This window comes from Stegostoma tigrinum, chromosome 2 (genome assembly GCF_030684315.1).
Source record: "Stegostoma tigrinum isolate sSteTig4 chromosome 2, sSteTig4.hap1, whole genome shotgun sequence".
Lineage (NCBI taxonomy): Eukaryota > Metazoa > Chordata > Chondrichthyes > Orectolobiformes > Stegostomatidae > Stegostoma > Stegostoma tigrinum.
In genome coordinates this window covers 67565905-67592446 of record NC_081355.1, presented here as the reverse complement: position 1 = coordinate 67592446, position 26542 = coordinate 67565905, and positions in this window count along the sequence as shown.

Below are 26542 nucleotides of genomic sequence, written 5' to 3'. Positions count from 1 at the left end.
CATACTGACTGTCCCTAATAAGTCTAGTCTATCCATAACATGAGTAACTCCTTTCCTAAGAATCTTCTCTGATAATAATTTCCTTACTGTAAGAGTAATTGGCCTTTAATTTCCCGGAATATTCCTGTTACCCTTCTTAAACACAGGAAGAAAATTGGCTGTCCTCCAGTCTTCTGGGACCTCTCCTTTGACTAAAGATGACAGCAAGATATCTGCCATTGCCTCAGCAATCTCCACTCTAACCTCCTTCAGTCACCTAGTGTAGATCCCTCAGACAAGGGGAGGTTGAGAGGAAGATTCCTTCATGGTAACCTCAGCCAGTATGGTTGGAAACCAGCCAGCCAGCCACCTGAGCACACACGCGCGCACTTGCTTGCTCACTTACTCATCGAAATAGTGTGCTGTTGCAGATTGATTCACAATAATAAAATGCCCAAGAGTTTAGATGTAGGATGAAAATGATCAGCTTTCAAAGGCATTCCTAGATTTTTTACAGACATTCATCTAGATGACGAAGATACCTCTTTGGAAGAAGATTAACGCAACCATTCAAAACAATGAAATAAATTAGACTCAGCATAAACATTTCATTCATGAATCCTCACATGGCAATTCAAGACTGCAATGAAGTTAATACCCTTTCTAAGTTAGACATGGTATGAAGAGCATTTGGGATGTCCAATGCTGTACTGTCTTAAATAATTTAATCACGATCAGGAAGTGCTTCAAGATATTACCACTAATAGCCAAACAGATCTATGAAATCTACCAACAATTGTCACCAGTATGTATTTCTTTCCATACAGTCTGACATGCATATGGAAGCCAATATGGGAAATAAACTTGTTTCAAGCACCATTATGTCTGAACGTAATGTAACACACTTGCAATTGTGTGTTCACCACATACTATGCAATCAAAGGACATTCTGACTTTATTGACTGCATCCTTTACTAAGAAAAGTACAAAAAGATGTTTAATCACAGATGGTGGTCTGACCAACCTTAATTTTGTTACTTCATCTCAGGGGAAGCACTTGAAATCCTGGGTAAGCAAAGACGAAGCAGAGAAGTTTCTTTTCTTGTTCCCTTTTATTGGGCTCAGAGTCTGACAGCCTGGCAATCATAAAATTCTCTCTCAATATTTGTAACAAAAGTCTTTGCCACATGCTAAGGAAAGCTGATAACAATCACAAATTGAGGGATTGCAGTAGTTCAAGGGGGATAAAGAACCTGAGGCATACTAAGCATCTGCTCAATCAGCTTTTGCTAAATGAGAAAGATTAAAATCAATTCCCCAAGTTTCAAAAATCTTGTTTGTTGGGGATTTCTGATGAACAGAAAGACAACGCTGACAATATCTTATTGAGAAACAAAATTTTATGCACAACTTCACAAAAAAAATTAAACATGAAACACGGCTTTTGGGTGAAAATGTTTACTGAACCTCAAAGTAAATGAATTGTCACTGGCAAGGGATGACATTAGCAATTGGAAAATAATAATAGCAGCACAAAGTCTCTGGAGAATAGGATAGGACAAGCTGCATGTTGCCCCTGTAACAATAGCAAGTGCATTTCCTCACATACGCTCTTGCTTCCTAACATAAGAGTTCTACGCTGTACCATACAATAAAAGTCAGGATATGCCTGACAAGGAGATCAAGATAACCCATAGAACAGTAATATAGGAGTAGGTATGATGCTTCCGTAAGGAACACCCAAAAAAATCACAACCACAGAAATACAACCAGACATAATTGCAGTCAGGGTGGTACTGACGAGGGAGCACAGCAATTACCAGAGAATGGAAAGTCCTCCTCCAGCTCACCACACACGTACAATCACATTCATTCCAGGGAATTATACAGCCATCTCTCTAAATTAGAATCCTTTGCTGCTCTTTTTTAAAATAGTGCCATGTGAACATTTACATTTATGTGGGACAGTGGACAGGATATTTGTTGAATGACTTATCTGAATAGATAGGCCTCTCAGCCTGGCCCACAGGGACAATAAAGCTGCTGTGGCAATGTGGACAAGGTAACACTTGCTGTTTTAGAGCTTCTTCAGAAATTAAATGATTTGTTGTCGCAATATATTTGTTGACACGCAGATTAATTCAGAAACCATTAATTTTACAGCTTCTAGTAATAGTTCATGAAAATTTCAGGCTCATATAGAAAGTTGTCATAAAGTAACTGTGTAAATTTGTAGAATTCTGTGGATTCACTTGCCTTATTAATTAACGTTTAGGCAGACTTACTATCACATACAACCTTGATTCTAAAATCTACTACAGCAATAGGGTCAAAATTTGACATTTTTCAATTTTTGTTTCAGAATGCTGATTAACAAAATTTGAGTACCTATTCATAGCAGTCCCAAATTGTGAAAAATAAACTTACTATAGAAGGGGTACTTGTCTGCAGCTCTGGTCAGCCTGGTCAGAGTACATCTGTGGAAAAGCTACAATATAGACAAGGAAGCGTAGTTCCAGCAACAGGTGTTGAAAACTGGAGCTGTATTCACTGAGCAGAAATGATGTAGGGTCCATCTGACAGAATTGCATGCCTACTAAAAAATTCAAATTGATTAAAAATAAAGGGCTATATATATTGATCAATAATGAGGAGGTGGCAGCAATGGAGATAATGCCTCTGGACTTGTTTTCCAAAATTCAAAGAGTAACATTCTGAACCTGGGCTTGAACCCCATATTGACAGGTAGTGAAATTTGAACTCAATAAAAATTAGGAATGAAAAAAGCTAGCCTAATGGTGATCAAGTAACTGATTGCTCTTAAAAAATATACATCTGGTTGACTAATGTTCTTTCAGGAAGGAAATTTGCCATCCTTATTTGGTTTGACCTAAATGTGACTTCAGAATGACTACAGTGTCTGGTTAACTCTCAACTGCCCTCTGGGAAGTTAAGAGGTGGGCAAGTAAATGTTGGTCTAGCCAGTGATGCACACATCTCTAAACCAAATGTAAAAGAAAACAAGTTTAGAATTAGTGAAGACCTAAAAGGAGATTACATATATGCATGCAAGGATAATCTGAATTCATGATCACAAATGACTTTGGAGCTAAATTAATCACAACATTGCAATTTTGTTAAACAGTAAGGAAAATTGTTACAGTGCATAGCAAAACAATGAAGAACTAGAAATGAATGGATCTATTTGGGCCAATTGGTACATTCTATACTGATTTTCTTGTGTGATTCTTTGGAAAAAAAATAGTAACTTTAATTTTACATCAGGCTATGTGTGGGATTCAGTGTTGCTAACATTCTCAAGTGTATGTCAGCAAGAAAGGAGATTAGCTCAGCGGTTATGGGTAAATGATAAAATTTAAGCCTGGGGAACAATAAGATACTGTTGTGGCTTTTATTATTAACAGCATCTGCCCAGCAAAAGAAGATGTTAATGAGCAGAAAATTTCAGTGCAACACTTCTGACAGCATTCCATATACAACCACCAGAATTTCCAATCCACTGTAGAAATGAATGGGCACTTTGGCTACCTATTTCATCAGAGATGCTCTGATAATTGCTAATAGCTGTAAATGACCTAACCAGAAATGCTAAAATGTACTATCGAAGGCCAGTGTCAAAACAGTAAAGCCTTATTCTTCTTTTAAGAACATTACTGTGCCAAGGAGAATAGGAATCTCATGATCCCCATTTGGCATTGCCTCACCTCCATCCACTTTAACACTGAATATCTGTCTCAGCCTGGTAAAGTTACCACCCAATATAGTGGTTCTCCCCAAAATAGCAACATTGTTACAAACGTTCAGTCAGCATTTCTAGCTTGCTGCCATAATAGAAATAAGATGCTGTGATCACTTGGGTTTGTTCATATGGGCAACAGCAGACAGAAAATTACTCATCATTAGTTACCTTCTTGCTGTGCCCCCAAGCTTAAAGTTGGCAAGAAAGGTTTTATAGCTTCTAAAAACATGAAAGCTTTGCTTTCTCCTCCAACTTTCTCTCCTGAAGGCTCTTCTAGCAGAAAGACACAAATATACTAATTATCCTGCTGTACGTCAATAAAATAGATATTCCTTCAGGCCAAAATCCCCAGTACTGAGGCACTGGTCACAGTCAGTCAACTGCGACATCCACATGCCTGACACAAGATTTCTAAAGCAAGCTCTCTCCTCATAACAAACAGTTTCCAGGAGGACAGAGGAAACACTTTAACAATGCCCTCAAAATTTTCCTGAAAGAAATGTAATATCCTCACTGATTCCTGGAAATGTCTAGCAGAAGACCATATTTGTGAAGTTTTGTTGTGAATTTTCAGTATCTATGACATAGGCCAGATAGAAACTAAGTGCAAACAGCAGAAGGAACGTGTGAAATTCTGAACGTGCCATCTATCCACTACAGCAAATGCCACCTGTCCGTCTAGTGGTAAGGTGTGTGGATCCAGGATTATGCAATTTAGTCACCTGAGGGTCTACGACACCAGAGTGGAAGAAAGCGATTCTCGGTCTCAAAGGGTTACCTAAGATTAAAGAAAGCTGTAAAAATGTCTTCATGAAAAATGCATTTAACGAACATTCTTGGGAAATATTTTCCAATACCAGTCACATTTAAATGTGTTCTTGTGCTCACTTGTGCAATAGATCACACTAATGCAAAAAGATTCATAATTTTCTCCTTTCTCAAGCAAACACAAATCTCTTTCATACACCATAAATTGTTTCTGGTTTTGTAACACAATGATAGCATTACAATATGCTTCATAAAATGATTCCCAGTGAAATTGGGCCCGAGCCAGCATTTTAAACATGAGAAGGCCAGGATGACTAACATCATTTGACCCATAAATATGCAACCTTGTTTACCTGATAGCACATGTTAAGAATGGCAGACTCACTATTTGCATATTTATCACATTCGCTGATCTACAGGAATGTGTGTGGAGCTGGATTAGGTGTACACTCAGTTAACTATTAAAGCAAGTTGATTTTTGTTAAAATCACTCATTAAAGACAAGAGAGTGTGTGATATTAATTGAAGGGGTCCTGAAGTTCCCATTATCTTTGAATAGGACCCCTTTTCTTCCAGGTTAACAATATTGTCTCTCATTATCTCTTCCTTTAAAATCTTCCTGTTTGAAGTTTTCCTAACTTTGCACAAGTGTGACAGTATGACATCACTCTCCAGATATCCACTGAATTTACATTTGCAGTTAATTTGGTGTAACATTCCTCACATTGCACAAGGGCTGGGAAGCTTCTACCCAACATCTTCTTTTTAAGGCTCAGGTGAGGAACATTTTTTCCTCTTCAAGGCTGAATGGATTGGGATTCTCTTCATCAGAGGTAGTGAGGCTGAGCCTTCACATTATTTAAAGGTTGAGTTTGATAGAGCTGAGAATCAAGGTTCATGGGGTGCAGACAGGTTCAGTGATACCACAACCAGATAATCCATGATATTGTTGAAAGATGGAGCAGACTTGAAGGGAGAAGTTGCCTACTCCTGTTCCTGTGAGCCTATGATCATCTTGTCAATCAGTGCACATATTTGTATAATAGATGTTGACAATATAATGAGTTAAGCGTTAATTGCATCACAGATACTTTGCTTAATGTTCAATCACCCTCAGTGAAGCATTTTAAGCACTTTCACATCACTTTTATCCTCAGGTATCTATACTTGAATGGACTGATTAAAAATATCTAAACTTCAGGTCTCAGCAGGTGCTCAATGAACTTTGGATTATTGGGCACTCACCATTTTATTCTTAGCCCCCACACAAATGCTTTTGCAATTCTAACAGATTATTTACAATGTCGACAGATAACACAATATGAATATAATAATATCACATAGACTTAGATTTTCACCTCTCGTCGATATATTCCAAGAAGTTTCTTCAAATGATTTTCCTAGTGTAGACAAAGTTCTGCCCTTGGTCATCAGATTTTCCATTAACACACAGTAACATTAGAACTGTCAGCATGACCTTTGAAGCAATAGATCATGTACAAATTTGTCCAACAGTTTTGTTTTCATCAGTAATATATATTAGGATTAGAATTCCTAAAGTAAAATAATTGATGTGGAAGTGCTGGTGTTGGAATGGGGTAGACAAGGACAGAAATCATAGGAAACCAGGTTATAGTACAACAGGTTTATTTGAAGACACAAGCTTTTTGAGCCTCACTCCTTCTTCAGATATTAACAGTAGAGGTAGTATCCAACACAGAATTTATAAGTAAAAGATCAAAGGGTCACACCACCGCTGACGACGTATTCAACAAACCTAAGGCGCTGTTAAATCTTTAATCATTTAGAAGGCTTTAATTGATTATTACATATACGCAAACCCCCAAATTCTTTTGAAGTAACTGTCCTGAGAGAACACCAGACTTAACCAGCATAAAGAAGAAGTGATACTTTAGGTCAGACAATACATGTCAGATGTAAGGCTTGTTTAGAATCTGTTTGCGTTTTAGTTTGGAGTCTGATTTGTTTCATTTCTAAAGTAGGAATTTATAAAATGCCACTGACTGTCTATACATTGTGCTTTTAAAGCAAAATAGAATAGAATATATCTGCAAATACAAATTCACCCCATAGATTTGTGTGTGTGTGTGTGTGTGTGTGTGTGTGTGTGTGTGTGTGTGTGTGTGTGTGTGTGTGTGTGTGTGTGTGTGTGTGTGTGAGAGAGAGAGAGAGATGGAGACAATGTGTCTGTGTGCATGTGTGTGAGAGAGAGTGGGGGGGAGAGAAAGACAATAAAGAGAGTGACTGTGTGTGTGTTTGGGGGAGAGAGAGAGTATGAGTGTGTGCATGTGGGAGATGGGGGCAAGAGAGAATGGGTGTGTATATGTGAGGCGGGGGGGAGAGAGAGACTCTGTGTGTGTGGGAGGGGATGGAGAAAGAAAGGGTGTAAGTGTGTGTAAGTGAGAGAGAGAGGGAGAAAGAGTGTGTGTGTGTGTGTGTGTGTGTGTGTGTGTGTGTATGTGTGTGTGTGTGTGTGTGTGTGTGTGTGTGTATGTGTGTGTGTTTATAGTGTGGTGGGGTCACCTGCAGTGTGACACGTATCCAAGGTCCCGGTTGAGGCCGTCCTCATGCGAACCGAACTTGACTATCAGCCTCAGCTCAGTGACTCTGCGTTGTTGTGCATTCCAAAGTCTGCCTTGGAGGATGTTTACCTGAAGATCCAAAGCTGAATGTCCTTGACCACTGGAATGTTCCCTCTCTGGGAGGGAGCATCCCTGTCTGGCCATTGTTGGGCAGTGTCCATTCATCTTTTATCATAGCATCTGCATGGTTTCGCCAATGTACCATGCCTCGGGGCATCTTTGTCTGCAGCATATGAGATAGGCAATGTTGCCTGAGTTACATGAGCATCTGCTGTGCCCGTGTTGGGGTGTGTTCCCATGTGTGATGGTAGTGCCCATATCGATGATCTGACATGACTTGCAGAGGTTGCCGTGACAGGGTTGTATGGTGTTGTGGTCGATGTTATCCTGAAGATTGGCTAGTTTGCTGCTAATGATGGTCTGTTCAAGGCTCGGTAGTTGTTTGAAGGTGAGAAATGGAGGTGTAGGGATGATCTTGGCAAAGTGCTCATCGTCATCGATAATGTGTTGAAGGCAGTGAAGAATGTAGCATAGTTTCTCTGCTTCTGGGAAGTACTGGACAGCAAAGGATACCTTATCGGATGTATGCTGGGTCTGTCTTCTGAGGAGGTCATTTTGATTTTTCACTGTGACATTCAGAGCTGGCAATCGGTGAGTTAAGCATTGTATCCTGCTACTATGAGGGTCCATCAACACCTTTCAGGGTCCATCTCATTCTTCCTCATTCAAACAGATCCTGTGTATGTGTACAGCTTGTCTGTAGGGGATATCTGTTTTAATATGTTTAGGATGGAAGCTAGAGAAGTGCAGCACTGTGAGGTTATCCATAGGCTTGCAGTAGAGAGGTCTACTGAGGTTCTGCACCCAATGGAGATGTATGTGTCCAAGAATGAGACTGATTCTAAAGAGTAGTCTATTGTAAGTCTGATGACAGGATGCAACTTGTTGATATCACTATGTAGTTGTTTCAGTAATTCCTCATTATGAGTCCAAAGGAAGAAAATATCATTAATGTATCTGCATTATTGCACTGGTCGGAGGCGCTGTGCAGCAGAGAAGTCTTGTTCGAACCTATGTATGAAAATGTTGGTGTATTGTGGAGAAAATCTGGTTCCCAGGGCTGTTCTATGTGTCTGGATAAAGAAATGGTTGTCGAAGAGTGGGTGTTATGGTTGAGGATGCAGCGAATGAGTTGTAGGTTGGCACCTGGAAACTGACAGTCGTCGGTACTGAGTACTGACGCTGTCGTACTGATGCCGTTGTGGCGGGGGATGCTGGTGTAAAGTGCCGAAACGCCTATTGTGACGAGAAATGTCCCTGGTTCAACTGGTCCATGTGTGGTGTATTTCTGTAAGAAACCCATAGTCTTGCGACAGAAGCTCAGTGATCCTTGTACAATGCGTTTCAAGATGTTCTCAATATAACCAGAGATGTTCTCACACAGGGTCCCAATGCCTGGTATGATGGGACATCCACGGGTGTTGGCTTTGTTTATCTTTGGAAGGCAGTAGAATTCAATTCCGCTGGGACATATGCAGACAGACAGTGCGTAGGGTACTCCGAAGGATTGGAAGGGCTGGATCAAAAGTCTTGAACAGTCCGTTCAGTTGATGGATATGTCCTTTGGTTGAATCAGCAGGTAGTTGTCTGCAGTGTTCCTGGTTGGTCAGGTGTCAGTACACTTCCTTGCAGTCGTCACATCTATTTTGTATGATAATGGCTCCTTCCTTTACCTCTGGTGTGATGACAATGTTGGTCTTGAGAGCACAGATGACATTGCATTGTGCCTGGATGATGTTTTGCACTATCTTGTGAGTATGGCTGATGACTCTATCGTTTAAGCATTCTCTGATGGCTTGAGCATGCCTGTCAAGTCCCAGACAACGGCCCTCCAGGCAGGGTCAATTCGACTCCCTCTGAGGAAGACAAACAGAAGTCTGGGAGAACACAGCAAGCCAGGCAGCATCTGGAGGAAAGGTCTAACCCTGTCCCCACACCCGCCAACTCCCCCTCTGATAGATCTGTCCTCAGTCTCTTCCAGTGTCGTATCTAATTGGAACTCAAATTTGAAGAATAATACCTTATCTGCCACCTGGGCATCCTACAGCCCAGAGGACTCAACATTGAGCCCTCGAATTTCAAATCACCTTCCCACCCATCTCCTGGCTCCCTTTCCAGCCCCATCTTCTCCCTTCTATTCCACCTTCTGACTCTCCCTTCCGGCTACCAACTGGATTCATTCCTGCCATTTGCCATCCAGATCATGCCAACCACCATTGTGCACCTATCACCACCATTCTGCTACTCACCTCTCCCCTCTCTTTATCTGCAGATCCCCCTACATGTACATACAGTCTTTAAGAAGGGTAATAACTGAAATGTTGACTTCTCCTTTCCACCAGATGCTACTTTGGTTCCTGTGTTTTTCCAGCCTCCTGTTGGTCTACCTTGAATTCCAGCATCTGCAGTTTTTTTTTTGCCTCGACTACTTCTTTGCCCGCTCCTCCATTCACCCAGATCACCCCCTCTCTCACACACACACGCACACTCTCACTCTCTCTCTCTCTTCCCTCTCTCTCCCTGCTCATACACACATACACACACAGTCACTCTCTCTCCCCCTCCCATACAAACACACTCTGTCCCATGCAAGCGCGCGCACACACACACACACACGCACACACACACACACACACACACACACACACACACACACACACACACACAAATCTGTAGAGTGAATTTGTATTTGCAGAAACATTCTATTTTGTTCAAAAAGCACACAATTTATATACAATCTGTCAATATGATATTTTATAAATTCCTACTTTAGAAATAAAACCAGTCAGACTCCAAAACAAAACACAAACAGATTCTAAACAAGGCCTCACACCTAACATGCATTGTCTGACCTACAATTTAAATCTCTTCTTTACACTGATAAAACTTTGCGTTCTCTTAGGACAGTGACTTAAAAGGAATTCAGGGATTTACGTATACACATTAATCCATTAAAACCACCCGATTAAAGATTTAAGAGCATCTTAGGTTTGTTTAATACATCCTCATCGGTGGTGTGACCCTTTGATCTTTCACTTTTAAGTTCTGCGCCTGATACTATGTCTTTCACTGACACCTGAAAAATAATTAAATTTATTATTGTTTTGATTTTTTTTTACAAATAATGCTTAAATCATAGAGCTTTGATAAACAAGTTTGAACTATGCAAAAATGGTAAAAGAGGAGTATTATGACTCTACTTAAATCCTGAGTGCGTAGCAGTCTGTAACATTTTGCTAAGTGCAAGCAAAGAGTCAGCTGTGCTGTTCTCCATGTCTAGTTAAGTGCAATTTTTTTTAAAACCAGTGGAAGTATTAAAACAGCACAGTACAGGCCTTTGGCCCAGGATGTTATGCCGAACTTTTACCCTAAACCTAAGGTCCATCTAACCTCCACCCCTATCTTATACTATCATCCATATGTCTATTTAATTGCCACTTAAATGTCCCTAATGAGGCCACGTCCACTACCCTCTCTGACAATGCATTCCATGCTCCTACCACTCTCTGAGTAAAGAACCTACCTCTGACGCCTTTCCTATAACTACCTCCACTCGCTTTAAAACTATGCCCCCTCGTAAGAGCTACCTCCACCCTAGGAAAAAGTCTCTGGCTATCCACTCTATCTATACCTCTGATCATTTTGTACACCTCTATCAAATTACCTCTCAGCCTTCATCATTCTAAAGAGAAAACCCCTAGCTCTCTCAACCTTTCCTCATAAGGCCTTCCCTCCGTTCCAGGCAACCTCCTCTGTACCCTTTCCAACACTTCCATATCTTTCCAGTAATGAGGCGACCAGAAGCGGACACAATACTCTGGATGTGGCCTATCCAGGCTTTTGTATTGCTGGAGCATAACTTCATGGCTCCTGAACTCAATCCCTCTATTAATGAAAGCTAACACACCATATGCCTTCTTAACAACTCTATCCACCTGGGTGGCAGCTTTCAGGGAACTGTGGACATGAACCCCAAGGTCCCTCTGTTCCTCCATACTGTCAAGAATCTTTCCATTAACCCTGTATTCTGCTTTCAAGTTTGTTCTTCCAAAATGTATCACCTTACACATTTTTGAGAGTTAAATTCCACCTGGTTTTGTCTCTTGTTTTCAAAAAAATTTCAGAAACATTCATGTGTTATGATGAAATGGCCTTTTATTATGTTATACAGCAAAAGAAAAGATAATTCAACAGAAATGATGGTGTGATAACCAGGTGTAGATGCGAAGGTCTAGGGTGGGCATGTCGTCTAAGGAACGGGAGGGGGAGTTAAAATGGTTCGTGACTGGGAGGTGCAGTTGTTTAGTGCAAACCGAGGGTAGGTGTTCTGCAAAGTGGCCCCCAAGCCTCTGCTTGTTTTCCCCGATGTAGAGCGGCCACAACGGGTATAGCAGACACAGTATATCACATTAACAGATGCGCAGGTGAACGTCTGCTTGACGTGGAAAGTCTTCTTGGGCCCTGGGATGGGGATGAGGAATTGAAAGAGAAGTTGTTGAGGGTGAGCACCAGTTTGGATAAGGGGATGAAGGTGTCAGTGGAGGGGGACCCTCACCCTCAACAAATTCTCTTTCAATTCTTCCCACTTCCTACAGACAAAGGGGGTGGCCCTGGGTACCCGCATGGGCCCAAGCTATGCCTGTGTCTTCGTAGGTTACATGGAACAATCCCTTTTCTGTAGCTACACTGGCCCTAAACCCCATCTCTTCCTCTGTTACATTGATGAATGTATCGGAGCCACCTTGTACTCACACGAGGAGCTCGAACAGTTCATCCACTTCACCAACACCTTCCACCCCAACCTCAAGTTCACCTGAACCATCTCTGATATCTCTCTCTCCTCCCTGGACCTCTATGTTTCCATCTCATGTAACCACCTGGAAACCGGTAATCATTTCAAACCCACCGACTCCCACAGTTACCTAGAATCCACCCCCTCCCATCCACCTTCCTGCAAAAATGCCATCCCCTATTCCCAATTCCTTTGCCTCCGCCGCAGCTGATCCCAGGATGAGACATTCCACTCCCGCACATCTCAGATGTCCTCTTTTTTCAAGGACTACAAATTCCCCCCTGCAGTGGTCGAGAACGCCCTTGACTGTGTCTCCCACATTTCCCACAACTCATCTCTCACACCCTGTCCCTGCAATAACAACCAAAAAAGAATCCTCCTCGTCCTCACGTGCCACCCTATCAACCTCTGAATCAATGCAACATCTGCCGACACTTCCACCATCTACAATCCGACCCCACCACCAAAGATATTTTCCCTCCCCACCCTTTGTCTGCTTTCCAGAGGGACCACTCTCTCCATGGCTCCCTTGTCTACTCCACACTCACCTCCAGCACCACCACACTCGGCACTTTTCCCTGCAACTGCAGGAAGTGCTACACCTGCCCCCACACTTCCTCCCTCACTTCCATCCCAGGCCCCAAGAAGACTTTATACACCAAGCAGATGTTCACCTGCAAATCTGCTAATGTGGTATACTACATCCACTGTTCCTGTTGTGGCCTCCTCGACATCAGGGAAACCAAGCGAAGGCTTGGGGACCGCTTTGCAGAACACCTACGCCGGGTTCGCACTCGACAATTGCACCTCCCAGTCACGAACCATTTTAACTCCCCCTCCCATTCCTCAAATGACATGTCCATCCTGGGCCTCCTGCAGTGTCATAATGATGTCACCTGAAGGTTGCAGGAACAATAACTCATATTCCGCTTGGGATCCCTACAGCCCTCTGGTATCAATGTGGACTTCACAAGCTTCAAAATCTCCCCCTACCACATCCCAAGACCAGTCCAGCTTGTCCCTGCCTTCCTAACCTGTCCTTCCTCCCACCTATCCCCGCCTCCAACCTCAAGCTCCACCCCCATCTCAAAACTAGCAGCCTCATCCCGCCCCCTTGACCTGTCCATCCTCCCTGGACTGACCCATATCCCCCCCTAACTCCTCACCTCCACTCACCTTTACTGGCCCCATCCCCGCTTCTTTGACCTGTCTGTCTCCTCTCCACCTATCTTCTCCTCTGTCCATCTTCTATCCGCCTCCCCGTCTTTCCCTATTTATTTCAGAACCCTCTTCCCCTCCCCCATTTCTGAAGAAGGGTCTAGGCCCGAAACGTCAGCTTTCCTGTTCCTCTGATGCTGCTTGGCCTGCTGTGTTCAGTCAGCTCGACACCTTGTTATCTCAGATTCTCCAGCATCTGCAGTTCCTACTATCTCAGAAATGATGGTGTATCTATTTTTGATAGGCTTAAAATGAACATCTAAGGTGGGATTCCTGGCGTCCATTCTTCTGCCATACTGGTAAAGGCTGTAAAAAATCTAAGAGCCATATCTGAAAATGGCAGCATCAGTCTGTATGAACAACAGATTAATTTGAGGCCTTGTTTGCAAGATTGGCTTGTTCTCACCACAGCTGGAAGCAGATTGGCAAAAGGAGAAGAAAGTAACCATTGTGTTTAAAATGAAGCTTTATTTAAATTTGAGTTTTGCTTCTCTTATAGATCCCAGTCTGTTTTCTTGTGGCCCAACATTATACTTAGAACATGCTCAACCTGAGTAGTGCAGTACAATTTTCATCAACAGAAAAGACTAGATCTTCATTAACCTACATTGCACAATTTTACTGCAGTTGTGAAATCGTCATACCAAAAATGAACTAGAATATTAAAAGAATGCTGATCCTTTGAGATGACAGAGAAATACTGCAATGACTGAAAATCTGGAATCAAAGTTGCTACAATTTCACAACAAGTCTACTGGCATCTAAATAGAGAGAGCCAAATGCTCCACTTGAAAACCGTTTGTCAGAATTGGTCATCATTCTCAATATGTTAGAAAACTGATTGCGTCAGCTGTTGTCAACTGTGTCATAATCCCCTGTCAAAATATTTAAACTGCCCAACTGCTAACAGAAAACCTAACACAACCAAGAAACTAATGAATAAGTATAATTTTTATGAAACAGATTATTTTAAATTGTCTAATTTTATGCCCTATAGTTGGAAAATGGAATTTGTTCCACAGATATATCAGACCTTGAAAACATATGCTAACTACTGGCTAAACTAGCTGCCATTGAATGTGCCCGAGTCAACAATTGAGTCATAGAGTCATACAGCATGGAAGCAGGCCCTCTGGTCCAACTTGTCTATACAGACCAAGTTTCCCAAACAAAACTAATCCCATTTGCCTGCCTTCAGCCCACATCCCTCTAAACCTTTCCTATTCACGTACCTGTCCAAATGTTATAACCATACCCGCACCAACCACTTCCCCTGGCAGTTCATTTCATTTAAGTTTTCTGTTATCCTCAGCCAAGCATTCCTTCTCATTATAGTTAACAAGGCCCTCAACTACGTCCAACTCATTTCCCCCAATTCTGTTCTTACCCTCTTTCCTTCCTTCCTTGAATCACTGTAGGCTTTCACTTATCTTCACTTCCTGCCCTAAAGGCCTACACATTCAAAGAATAATTCACTGTTATTTCTACAACCTCAGCATGATACTATCATTAAATGTATATTACTGTCATCTCCCCTTAAATAATTCTGAATGGTCTCTGTTTACTTGGGAGCATTTAGTACACCTCTTTTAACATCTTATGCCCTTCCTATGACAAGTTTTAGATTTAAGGATTTTTTTAAGATTGGGAAAACATCCACAGCTTAGAGAAAGGCTCTTTTCTTCTCAGTTTCACTCTGTTTTGGACATATCTATGAAGTTGTTGGGTGGAGACGGTTGCATTGAGTAGTGCAGAAGAAAAAAGAAAAGCCAGATTTGTGTAAGGAGTGAGTGATAGTCCCAAATCAGAAGTGTGGGGATAAAACCCTGAAGAGGTTACTTAAAGCAGAGTATTTTTGAGTTCAGGTGTGTAACAGCTTCCGGAAGAAGCAATCAGCATTTCTAATCTTGGAGTTAAAATCTCATGTATCTTATCTTATTGAGATGCTAGGAAAAAGGTTTTGTTTTCCTCTGGTATGCTTATTGGAGAAGAATATTTTTGGGGGGTATAGTGTAAGGGATTTTTTTAGAAATTTACAAAGCAGTGTTTTGGGATGCCTGACAAATATTCCCCTCCCCTCCCTTATCCATCTTCTGCAGGGACCGTGACACTCTGGCCCACTCTTCCTTCACCCCCAAAACCTCCTACAGCCCCATGGCACCTTCCCCTGCAACCGGCAAATCTGCAGCACTTGCCCATTCACTTCTTCTCTCTCCACAATCCGAGGGCACAAACATATCTTCTAGGTGAAGCAACACTTCACCTGCACGTCCCACAATCTAGCCTGCTGCATTTGCTGCTCACAATGTGGTCTCCTTTACATCATGGAAATGAAGCATTGACTGGGTGATTGCTTGGCAGAACATCGACACTCTACCTGCAAAAAAGACCCTGAGCTACCTGTTGCCTGCCACTTAAACACGCCACCCTGCTCCTCGCCAACATCTGCCTCTGGCGTATTGTAGTGTTCCAGTGAACCTCAACACAAGCTGGAAGAACAACGCCCCATTTTCTACTTGGGGACCTTGCAGCCCTGCAGACTCAATATCAAGTTCAATAATTTCAGGCCCTAAACCACACACACCAGGCCTTGTTATCACATCGCCTGCCATTACAAACTATCGATTGTTAGTTACTACCAGTCCCCATTAACAACTATTCAACCTCCTAGTCAGATCGTTATCAATTCTTTTGCCTATCCAACTACTCTTCTCTCTGTTTAGGCTCTGTCCTATCATGTACTCCCTACGCCAGCCCCCTCCCTATTTTCTGCATATAAACCAACATTTTCCCAGCTACCTCAGCTCTGAGAAATGGTCACTGGATCTGAAATGCTAAGTGTAATTTCTTTTCTTTGCAGATGCTGCTAGACTTGCTGAGCTTTTCCAGCAACATATGTTTTTGTTCCTGGTTTACAGCATCCAAGGTTATTTTGGTTTTTATGACTTTAACCCAAGACTGGTCATGCTTCTTGTTCTTTGACTTTGATCAGAGGACATGCAGTTTTGAGTCCTTCAGGTTTACTACTAGTTTCTTCCATCTGGTTATAATATTCTTGTCTGGGTGGCCTGGTGATTCAAGTGTTGCCATTGCTCCTTTTAAGCCAACAGCAGTTTTGACATTGTTACGCTACACCAGATGTCCCTTCGGAATATTGGCCCAAAATTCTTCATGAAAGGTTAAATATCACAGCAGCCATGTTTAGTAATTTTTGCTGACTTTATTCATGTTTTAAAGTTTCTACAAGTTCTGATCATATTTGCTTATCTCCTCTGATTGAAGCTATCTCTGAAAAAAAATTAAATGTTTTAAGCAAGACAGCAACAGCAGTTCAAGGGCAGTAGGTACCTGGAACATTGCACCACCCTGACTTGGACAGACAGTGTTCCTCATTCTTTGTGACTGTCAGAACATGAGAACTTGCTACCCAGAACCACTGTCAGAGCACTTTCGTCAAACTGACTATGGTGACACAATTAGAAGATCTGCCACCATCTTCTGAAAGACAAACTGGGGTTGGCTATAGTGCCAGAAGCTCTAACATCCTGAGAAGGAATAACTTAAAAGAGAAAATCAGGCTTACGGAATAGTTTGTTCTGGAGGAAATCTAAATTCATCTAATTTTGCTTCTGCATAATCACTAAGCTGAGATGCATCAATGCACCTGATTAAAACTAATTTGCAGTTTTCAGTTTTAACCGTTCATTGTGACAAATGGCAGCTGCCAACAGGTTGAACGTGATGTTTTTGCATCAGATTAAATAACAAACAACAATAGATTCCAGATGGTAAAGGCTAGGAGTGTAAAGAATAACAAGCTTTAGCTCAGGCATAATTCTTCAGAACAATTTGCATGTTACTAGCAGTTCATTACAATACAATGATCTCTCTCAATAAATTCTTGACATTCCAAATCCTGTGCCAGACAACAGAGAAAATATCAAGAGCACATACAATAGCTGGCTCTATTCGTTCAGCTTTTCCTCATTCATTCAGCCTAATTTTAAAGGACACTGTAAGATTTTAGCAAATGCTGCAGTTGTGTTGGAACTGATTTTCATCTTCATTGCTAATTGAAATTCACTATCCGTTAAAAACCATTCCAACCCAAAGTGTGACAGGTATGTTAAATAAGGGCTGCAATCATTTCCTGTGGATACTTGGGCCTTGTGTCATTATGCCTTGGCCAACTTCGTCACTACCCAAATGCTGCTCCATATCAGAAGAGGGCCATTGTTCAGCAAGTTGAAATTTCAGGAAGCACCCAACATGGAAATGGATGTTCCGGATTCAGGAGACATTTCAGATTCAAGATGCCAATTCTTGTGTCGACAGCATCACCAGGGACAGAAATCCAGCTCTCCATCCTATTGAGCCTGTTAAAAGGCTGATGTAGATCTTGATGATGGAATGTTAGAATTGGAGCGGAGGGATACAAAGATTTCAGGAACTTGTCAGCATAAATGACTGAACAGCCCGTTGTAGCTATCCTCATGCATCACCTCAATGCCATACGAGGCTCAATGAGGAAAATGGTACGTGGTAAGGTTGTAAACTTGGTTCTGCTTATTAGGCAGTAGAGAGAGTGGACCCTCCCTACTTCAGCTTTGAATAGAGCAGCACTCAACATTAGAGCAAAAGAGCAAAGCAAAAGGTGCCAAGGATAATTATGTGGTCACCTGCCCAGGAGAAAAGTTCCAGCCGACAACAGAGCTCAACTTGGCCCGGTGGCAATGATTGGTAACATCCTTCCCAGGAAGTGCAGAGCTTGAGTTATCAGGTGGGCAGGGGAGAGGAAAGAAAGGCAGAAAAGCAACAGAAGCTAAATTTCAACGCAAATGCAAAACCCAATACTGAAGGTACAGCTGGAGAGGGCTAAAAAACAATGTCATAGGAGATTGTGGCTGTCCAGGCAAATAAGTACAAGCACCTGTAATAGCTGCATAACAGCTGTAATTCAGCTGCCAGGGATTTGGGCAAAAGAATGGTGTAATGGGATGCTTGCTGGACGAGTAACTCATTGCAGCAGGGTATGTTTTCAGGGTATGAGTTGAAATGTCACCGTGGTAGCCAGTGAAATTAATTTCAATGAGCCATGTCCCTTTGTGCCATATATGACTCCAAGCAGTGGAAGGCTTTTCAATGAGAAGCTAAAATTCTATGAAACTCAGTAACTTGGGATGACAGCTGTTACTATGCCTCATACCTTGTGCTTTGTCCTCAATGCACTGGGCAGAAGTTTTATTTCAAAAGTTGTGTCCGCTAAACCTTCACTAAAAGAATAACATGTTTTTAAAAATATTTTAAAATGCATGTTCACAACCAGCCTAGAAATAAATTATTCAGACCGCTGTGCAAAAGTGTAAAAGGAAGTTTTATAAAAAAGACCATCCTCCACCTATACTGGAAGTATTAACCCCTGAGACCTGAAAAAAAAACAAGGTGTCAAAATTTCTTCTCAAATAATTCTGGGACCTTCCGTTTGACTTCCATAACTTGAGTCATTTAAGGCTTTGGAAACTCTCCCTGTGATTGCAAACCTTGTACCCCTTGCCCCAGCCGTTTACCTCTGATGACCATCAAAAACCTTACATAAAACATTAACAAACATCACCCATCAAAAAAAAATCATTCTTCCTTTCCACCCCTGAATGAACTGTACATTTAAATTTTATTCTTCAGCTGTCTGAGACAGCAGCACAATTTTATTAAAGGCTGTTAAGTTTCCTACTCTCGCTGTCCATCCCATCTATCCTTACATAACCTTGTATCCCTGTGCCACTTCAAACCTCACGCTATCTCATAACTACTAACCTAGTGTCCATTTAAAGAAGGAATGATATTTATTCATACATATTTCTGAAGATCTAATGCTATATATCAGTCAACAACTGTTTATGCAAGAACAATGCATTACATTTTGCAGTTATGAAACAAACAGAATATTAACAGTTTATATATCTTTGCCTGATGAATAAGGGACCTTTGCCCCACTGTAGCATAGGAGTTCAGTTAAGTTCAGATAGATGCAGTCTGATCCAGATCAAGTGCAGCCTTCCTTTGAAGTAAAGACGTCTCTGCAGAAATGTAGCTGTGACTTCTAGCTGTTGCAACTGGACGTTCAATTTTATTTCAGGTGAATTTTTTTTTAAGCAGACTGGAGCTGGCATTTAAAAGCCATTGCACTCTTGAAACCCAAAGCTGGCACAGCCTTTCTATACAGCATCTTTAATGTTATGATGTGATGCTGGCAAGTCCTTTCTGGAATTTGAGACAAAAGATTTCATTAACAGAGAAATAGTTTTACTCACTAGATGACTAACCCACTGAGAGCTTTAAATTTCAGAAAAAGTCATATAATTATTCACAAATTAGTGACAGGTCAGGCAATTAGTCACAATATGAAGAAGAGAGTCAAATATTACAACAAATGTACACACAATCACAAACATGAACTTTTAAATTGAACAAGTGCAAGTACAACAAGGAAAATGAAGAATCTTCTATTTAACAGTCTTTTGGTCTTTAAGATGTTGGATTAACTGGAGACTTTTTAGAATAAATTGATGACTTCTATCCTCCGTAGTAGTACAGTTTGTACATATCTTTATGTTTTTGGTGAGTCGATAATCTTCCAATTTGCTTACCATAAGGCATTACCTTTTGGGAGGCTAACAGATAAAAAAGAGACATGGAGGGTAAGCCTTCAAGTTATGCTGTTAAAAAGGCATCATTCTTGCCTATGCTGTGCCCAAAAGCTGTTGCCTGAAACACAGTTCATTTATCTATTCCCATAGCTGGCCTTACACTTTTTCGAGCTAATTAAGCTGCTGACAACAGTCATTTTGATTACATGTCAATTTATTTAATTTCATATTTATTTATGGATTCAACTCAACCTTGTCAGGTAATCACTGTGGGCCATCTTAAGTCAGTGTTTTTGCTTTTATTGAAAGTACATTTTATGAAACGTTGCAGGTATTGAAAGTAAATTGATGAATTTGAAAATCGATCGTCCTCTTATCTTACCAAAAGCATTGAAGGCCATATTAACCAGTGCAGTAGTCATGTTAATGATCAGTTTCAATAAGCTAAAGAGTTGGTTTTGACACATGACATTCCATGTGAAGCGTGGATAAAGCTTGGAATAGACCTTTTCACTCTCACAGGAGCTGGTTATCTTTTCACCATCAACTATTCTTCAAACTGTTGAGAGTTGAATCAGCTGATGTCAATAACGATCAGTGAGCTCACAGAATGTCTGAAATAACATTTCAGTTATTATAATATTCCAAACATTGCAATGAGTGACAGTGATTTTCAATTCATCAGTGAAGAATTCAGGGACCTCATAAATGATTGGGAAATTGAAAAGCATAAACAAATGTCATGCTATCCCAGTTAAAAGGAAAAGCTGAAGCCTCAATGCAAATTACCAAAGGGATCACAATGAAATTGAGTAAATCACATACAAATTTATACAGGATAACCCTCAAGTAAAGAAGTATGCCTACTTAAGGCATGGAAAGCAATCCAGTCCAAAGGCTAATGCCATGCCACACTCAAGCTAGTGTTATAATAGTCAATAAATTACTGAACCCAGAAGTCTTAACAGGCTTGAACAAAATAAATCAAGATGAAATTACAGAGAGCTAAATTTCTCTTTGATAAAACTGCCACATTATTGATAGAGTTAAACTAACTGGTGAGCTAGCCAGTGTGTAAATATTCAATATGTTCAACACCTGCATCAGTTTTTACTGTGGAGAAAGAGTTGCAGGCTGGAGAATGCAGAGAAATAAATTTTGATGTTTTAAAAACAGTTCACATTACAGAAGATGAAGTTCAGGAGGTCTTAGAGAATATTAAGGTAGATAAATCTCCAGGATCTGATCTAATGTATCCCAGACTGTTGTAGGAAGTAAGGGAGGAAATTATGCGACCCCTTGCAGAAATATTTGCAATATCTATAACTATGGGTGAGGTGCCTGATAACTGGAGGGTGGCTAATGTACATTTGTTTAAGCAAGATAATAAGGAGAAACTGGGAGACTATAGACCAGTGAGTTTGACTTCAGTTATGGGTAATTTGTTAGAGGTGATTACAAAAGACAGGATGTATGAACATTTACAGAGGCAAAGATTGATTAAGGATAGTCAGCATCATTTTGTGTGAAGAAAATTGTGTCTCACAAACTTGATCGAGTTTTTTTGAGGAAATTTTTAAAAAATTGAAAAAAGCAATGCAGTAGACATTGTTTACTTGGACTTTAGTAAAGCCTTCGACAAGGTTCCGCATGGTAGACTAATTAGTAAAGTTAGATCACATGAGATTCAGGAGAGATTTACCAGGATGTCGCCAGGTATGGAAGGTTTGAGTTATAAGGAAAGGCTGGATACGCTGGGGCATTTTTTCACTGGAGTCTAGAAGGTTGAGAGGAGACCTTATATAAGTTTATAAACTCATAAGGGGTACAGATGGAGTTAATGATAGTTTCTTTTCCTGAGGATGGAAGATTTCAAGATTAGGGGGCACATTTTTATGGTGAGAGGACAGAGATTTAAAATAGGCACGAGGAACATTTTTTTTACATAGAGGATGGTTTGTGTGTGGAATGAACTTCCTGAGGGAGTGGTGGATGTGAGTACAATCACAACATTTAAAAGCTATTTGGATAAGTACATGAAAAGGAAACTTTTGGAGGGATATGCTCCAGGAACAGTCAGTGGGTGTAGTTTAGCTTAGGTTTATGTTTGGCATGGGCTGTTTGGACCGAAGAGCCTGTTTCTGTACTGTATGACTCTATGATGCTATGAGTGAGGCCATGTGGCAACTTGGGAGCTGTGTTGAGCGATTGTCACCTTGACCATATTGCAGTGATCGTAAATGGCCAGATACATGATGTCACAATTGTAGATATGTATGTACAACTGGGGAAGCTAATGCATTGCGATGCAAGCAGTCAGCCATGAAACATATTTCACAAAACATTTCCTTTTTCACTCTTAGTAACCTTGCCTTTCTCTCAACAACTGCAAAATTTGTTAAGAGAAGTTGACATAAAGTGCTTAAAGCCATGTTAGCAGAGTAACTAAAAAAGATGCTGGAGAAATTCAGCAGGCCTGGCAGCATCTGTGGACGGAAAGCAGAGTCAGTGTTTCAGATCAAATGACCCAATATCTTTTCAGATTTCCAGCATCCCATGTGGTCTTATTTTAGCAGAATAACTTCTTGATTATATTTTTCTGGCAAGAGACATTGCCAGTTGAGAATCCAGATTGTAATTTCAGGAGATGCTGTTCATGATATTCCAACTACCAAATCCATAATTAATGAAAAAAATGCAGCTTGGGCTCAAACATCATCACCCCCCCAACCCCTCGCTCAAACCAGCCATTTTGTGCAAAACATCAAAAAGTAACTCATACATATTTGCATGCAAAATTTCCAGTGTTACGTGATAGGTGAAAAGCAAAACCGGATTTTTGGTTTCTCAAAGGTCAGCAATAGAGAAAGATGTTGCAGCAATGACTGGCCATGTTTGCTGACCATGTTCTTAGTATCAAACATTTTGGTCAAGTCTAGTTTAGAGCTGATATGACTGACCTCAAGTTACCAACTTGGCTCATTAAAAGCCTTGTAAATGGAATTGTTGGGAGTTTTGAGTCAGCAAAGGTTTCTGCTTGTGACAACAGGAAGTTCCACTGCCTAGGAATCAGCATGCAAGGATATGAGTGCTCCAAATGACTTACAGGTTTCCTGTACTTGCCTGAATGGGAGAACATCAAATATTGCATCATAGAGACATGCCCCTCTTCAACAAATGTCATTTGATTTTGTTTAATTTTTTTTAATTGAATAACCAAAATAAATAACTAGTGAAATGGATATGTCATTGTTAAAGCACCCTCTCACTCACCTACCTTTGACGGCAGGCAGATGTTATTCCAAAACCAGAGAGAGTCAAATCATATCCATTTCCATAGTTTGAACAATTAAGGGGTGTCTTGGACAAAATTTGAATGACTGACTCTTTGTTCCTTGCTCTTGTTTTCCACTCATACAGTAAAGATTTAGCCCATTAACACAGGTCAGAACAACTGTACCTAACTTCATCTTCTTTCAAACAGGAAGTGCTGTGTCTCAGCTGATTCTGAAGAAGGATCTTAAAGGATAGTCTACCGGCTAAATGTGTTCTTGTTTGTTTTCCAGATGCACTATTTGATCCACCGGACAGTTTTCAACACTTTTGTTTCTCCCCAGCAAAATGTCATCAAACCTCCACACTTACGATTGCTGAGGGGTCTGCTGTCAGAACCAACTTTGAGAGTTGAACCCTTCACAATCACTAATTGGTCTCTAAAGAAAGGTATGTTAGTCTTCTCTGCAAATGCAGTTGTACATTTGTTGTCCTCTGGGCACAGAACACTTCTGTAGCTGAAATAATTGCTATTGCTTTGTTTGTTCCTCTTTCCCTCCACGGAATTCAGTTCAAGCAATTCTGAACGTGAAACTCTTTAATACCAGTTATGATAATGGGGTGAGTGTAACTCAAAATAAGGGCTGTAAATGTGGTGCCATAGTATAATTGCTTTTGACACATTAGTAACCAAGTATTGAAAAGAAATGTCAGTGGGCTACGGTCAATAAGTTCTAAATTCTCCCATATTGATCATCATGTTGTAGAAAGTGAAACTGCGGGCACATTTAATGTGTGCAGACTGGGCATGAATTACAATGTAATGATGTTTTGTGCAAGACCTGCCACTTTGGCACCTTTGTTTATGCCCTCTTTTAAACTCTCTCATCTATTAATTTGGTCAGCTGCTTGAGGTAATCAAAACCAGCATGATTTAAAAAGGTCAGAGATAGCAAGAACTGCAGATATTGGAGTCAGATAACACTATGTGGAACTGGAGGAACACAGCAGGCCAGGCAGTATCAGAGGAGCAGGAACATCAACTTTCCTATCCTCTGATGCTGCCTGGCCTGCTGTGTTCCTCCAGCTCCACACTGTGTTATCTCTGATTTAGAAAGGTTGCTATTTACCTTTTGGATCTCTGTTCTGAGGAAGGGTCACTGGGCCTGAAACGTTTACTCTGTTTACTCCTTCACAGATGCTGCCAGACAGGCTGGGCTTTTCCAGCAAATATGCTTTTGTTCTTGATTGTCTATTGGCTGCTGCAGAGCCAGTTTGGAACATTGGAACAATTCAGTCCTTCATGCCCACTTTGCCATTCTAGATCATGGCTGATCATCCATTTCAATGCAATCTTCCCACATTATTCCCATATCTCTTGATATTATTAGGATCTAGAAATCTCAGTCTTGAGCAAACTCAATGATTGAGCTTCCACAGTCCTCTGAGATAACAATTTCCAAAGATTCATCCTCTTCTCCCTATAAACGTTTAACCTCATTTCAGTCCTAAACCATGTACCCCTTATTCTGAGGCTGTTTCTTCTAGTCTTAGAAACTCTCCATAGACAGGAGAAACATCTTTGATGTAATTACCCTGTCTAAACCTTTAAGAATTTTGTAGGTTTCAATGAGATCATCTTTCTTTGCTCTAAACTCGAGGCAAACCCCGGTTAATATAATTGAGCACAGTTACCTCCAAATGGATAATAGCACCGTTAGGCAAAGTTATGCTAATCAAGAAGTGTAACTGTGAAGAAATTCCTTCCTGTAACAAAATTAGATGCACAACATTCTGTCAAGACCAACTACCAGGGCAAACATTTATCTAAATTTGCATAAAGCAGTATTCTTTTCATCGCAAAAACAACTATGATCACAGGGAATGAAGCTTCTGAGTGGGGCCATTGGGAAAAAAACTCTGGAATAATTGAAGAAATAATTATGCACTGACACAGGATCTTTCTGAATGGATGTGGCAAAGTGATCTTTCTCCACTGTATATGTCTTGTGAATTTGTGAGGGCTTATTAAAATTTTATTCAACAAGGATTTCCTTGGTAGGAGGTGCCAGAATGAATTTGAACGATAAACAAGGGCATGCCTAATGAAAGGTTACAGCACCTAATGGTCTTTAGCCATTCATTGCACAGTGACATTGCCTTTTGCTTCCAACCTCTGGTTAGAAAAAAAATGGGAGCTCTCAATGAATCACTAATGAAAATCAAGTAACTCTAAATTAAATTCAAAAAATAAGTTAAAGGTCTAAATCTATAGTTGCCAACTTTACAGTACATTACTTTAAATTAATTTCTAACTCATGTCAACATCTTGTCTTTCATGAAATTAATGCAGTCTTCCCTCAAGCCACACCAAATGTTATTTATTTCTCTACCAATCCTTCCCGTTTTATCCTCTTCAAAATAAATGACTCATGCAGAGATATGTCTCTACAGGCAATAGTTGACCTCTGTTACTTCATCGAGCCAGCTGTTAAAGACTGAGAATTGGCAAAGTACTCAACCATTCAATTACAGCATCAAGCCAGCCTTCACCTTATCCACACATATTGCAATGCCTAGGACAGCACAACCATAACATATTAGTATGAGACATCACAACTGTGCCTGTTTGAGTCCTCAGTTGACTTCCTCATGTGGGAGGAAGTCACTGAATAATGAGTAGGAACAGAAGCCATGAATAGATTTTTTTTGTCTTTCACCAGTAGCATTCAGTAGTCTGCAGATCATAGTGTTCCTAGATGATATTATATACTGGTGTGTTAACAAGTGAATTACCTAAGGAGCAATGGAAATCCTACCAAATAATTAACCAGAAATCACTTGAAGACAAAATAATGATGGAATGAGCAACATATTTAAGTTTTATTTATCTAAAGAATGGGACAGAATATCTGTATCTCTTTCAGTGTTTTATTTCTGTATTTCACAAGTGCCTCTCCAACTCTCTACTTTTTTTAACACCAGTGGTTTGGATGTGCTTTATGTTTCTGTCATAAAAAGTATATGCTTTCATTTTTTTAGGCATCGATTTGTTTCTCTATCAATGGCTGTTTTCATGCCTAACTTTTTTCTACCTTCTATTTTATGATATGGTCAATGCCCCAGTGTTTCCTCTCCCATTGCAACCACAGTCCATTGATTTGATTTCAATTCTCAGGCTGGGATTCCCAAAGATTTCTGGACCCTGAGCATGCACACATGATGCATAATTTCCAGATGGACATTGTCCTTCAGTCACATACACATAGCAGTGGCTGATGTGAAAGGGAGAAGGAATCTGCTTAGGAGAAGGTGAGTGGCTGCCAATACTTGTCCTGCTGTTTTGTTCTACATGATGGCTGAAGCATAGAGGAGCTAGCAGGCAGAATGAGATTCGTTGTCAGGCCCCTCTTTCCCCCCCGCATACGGATTTTCAGATGAC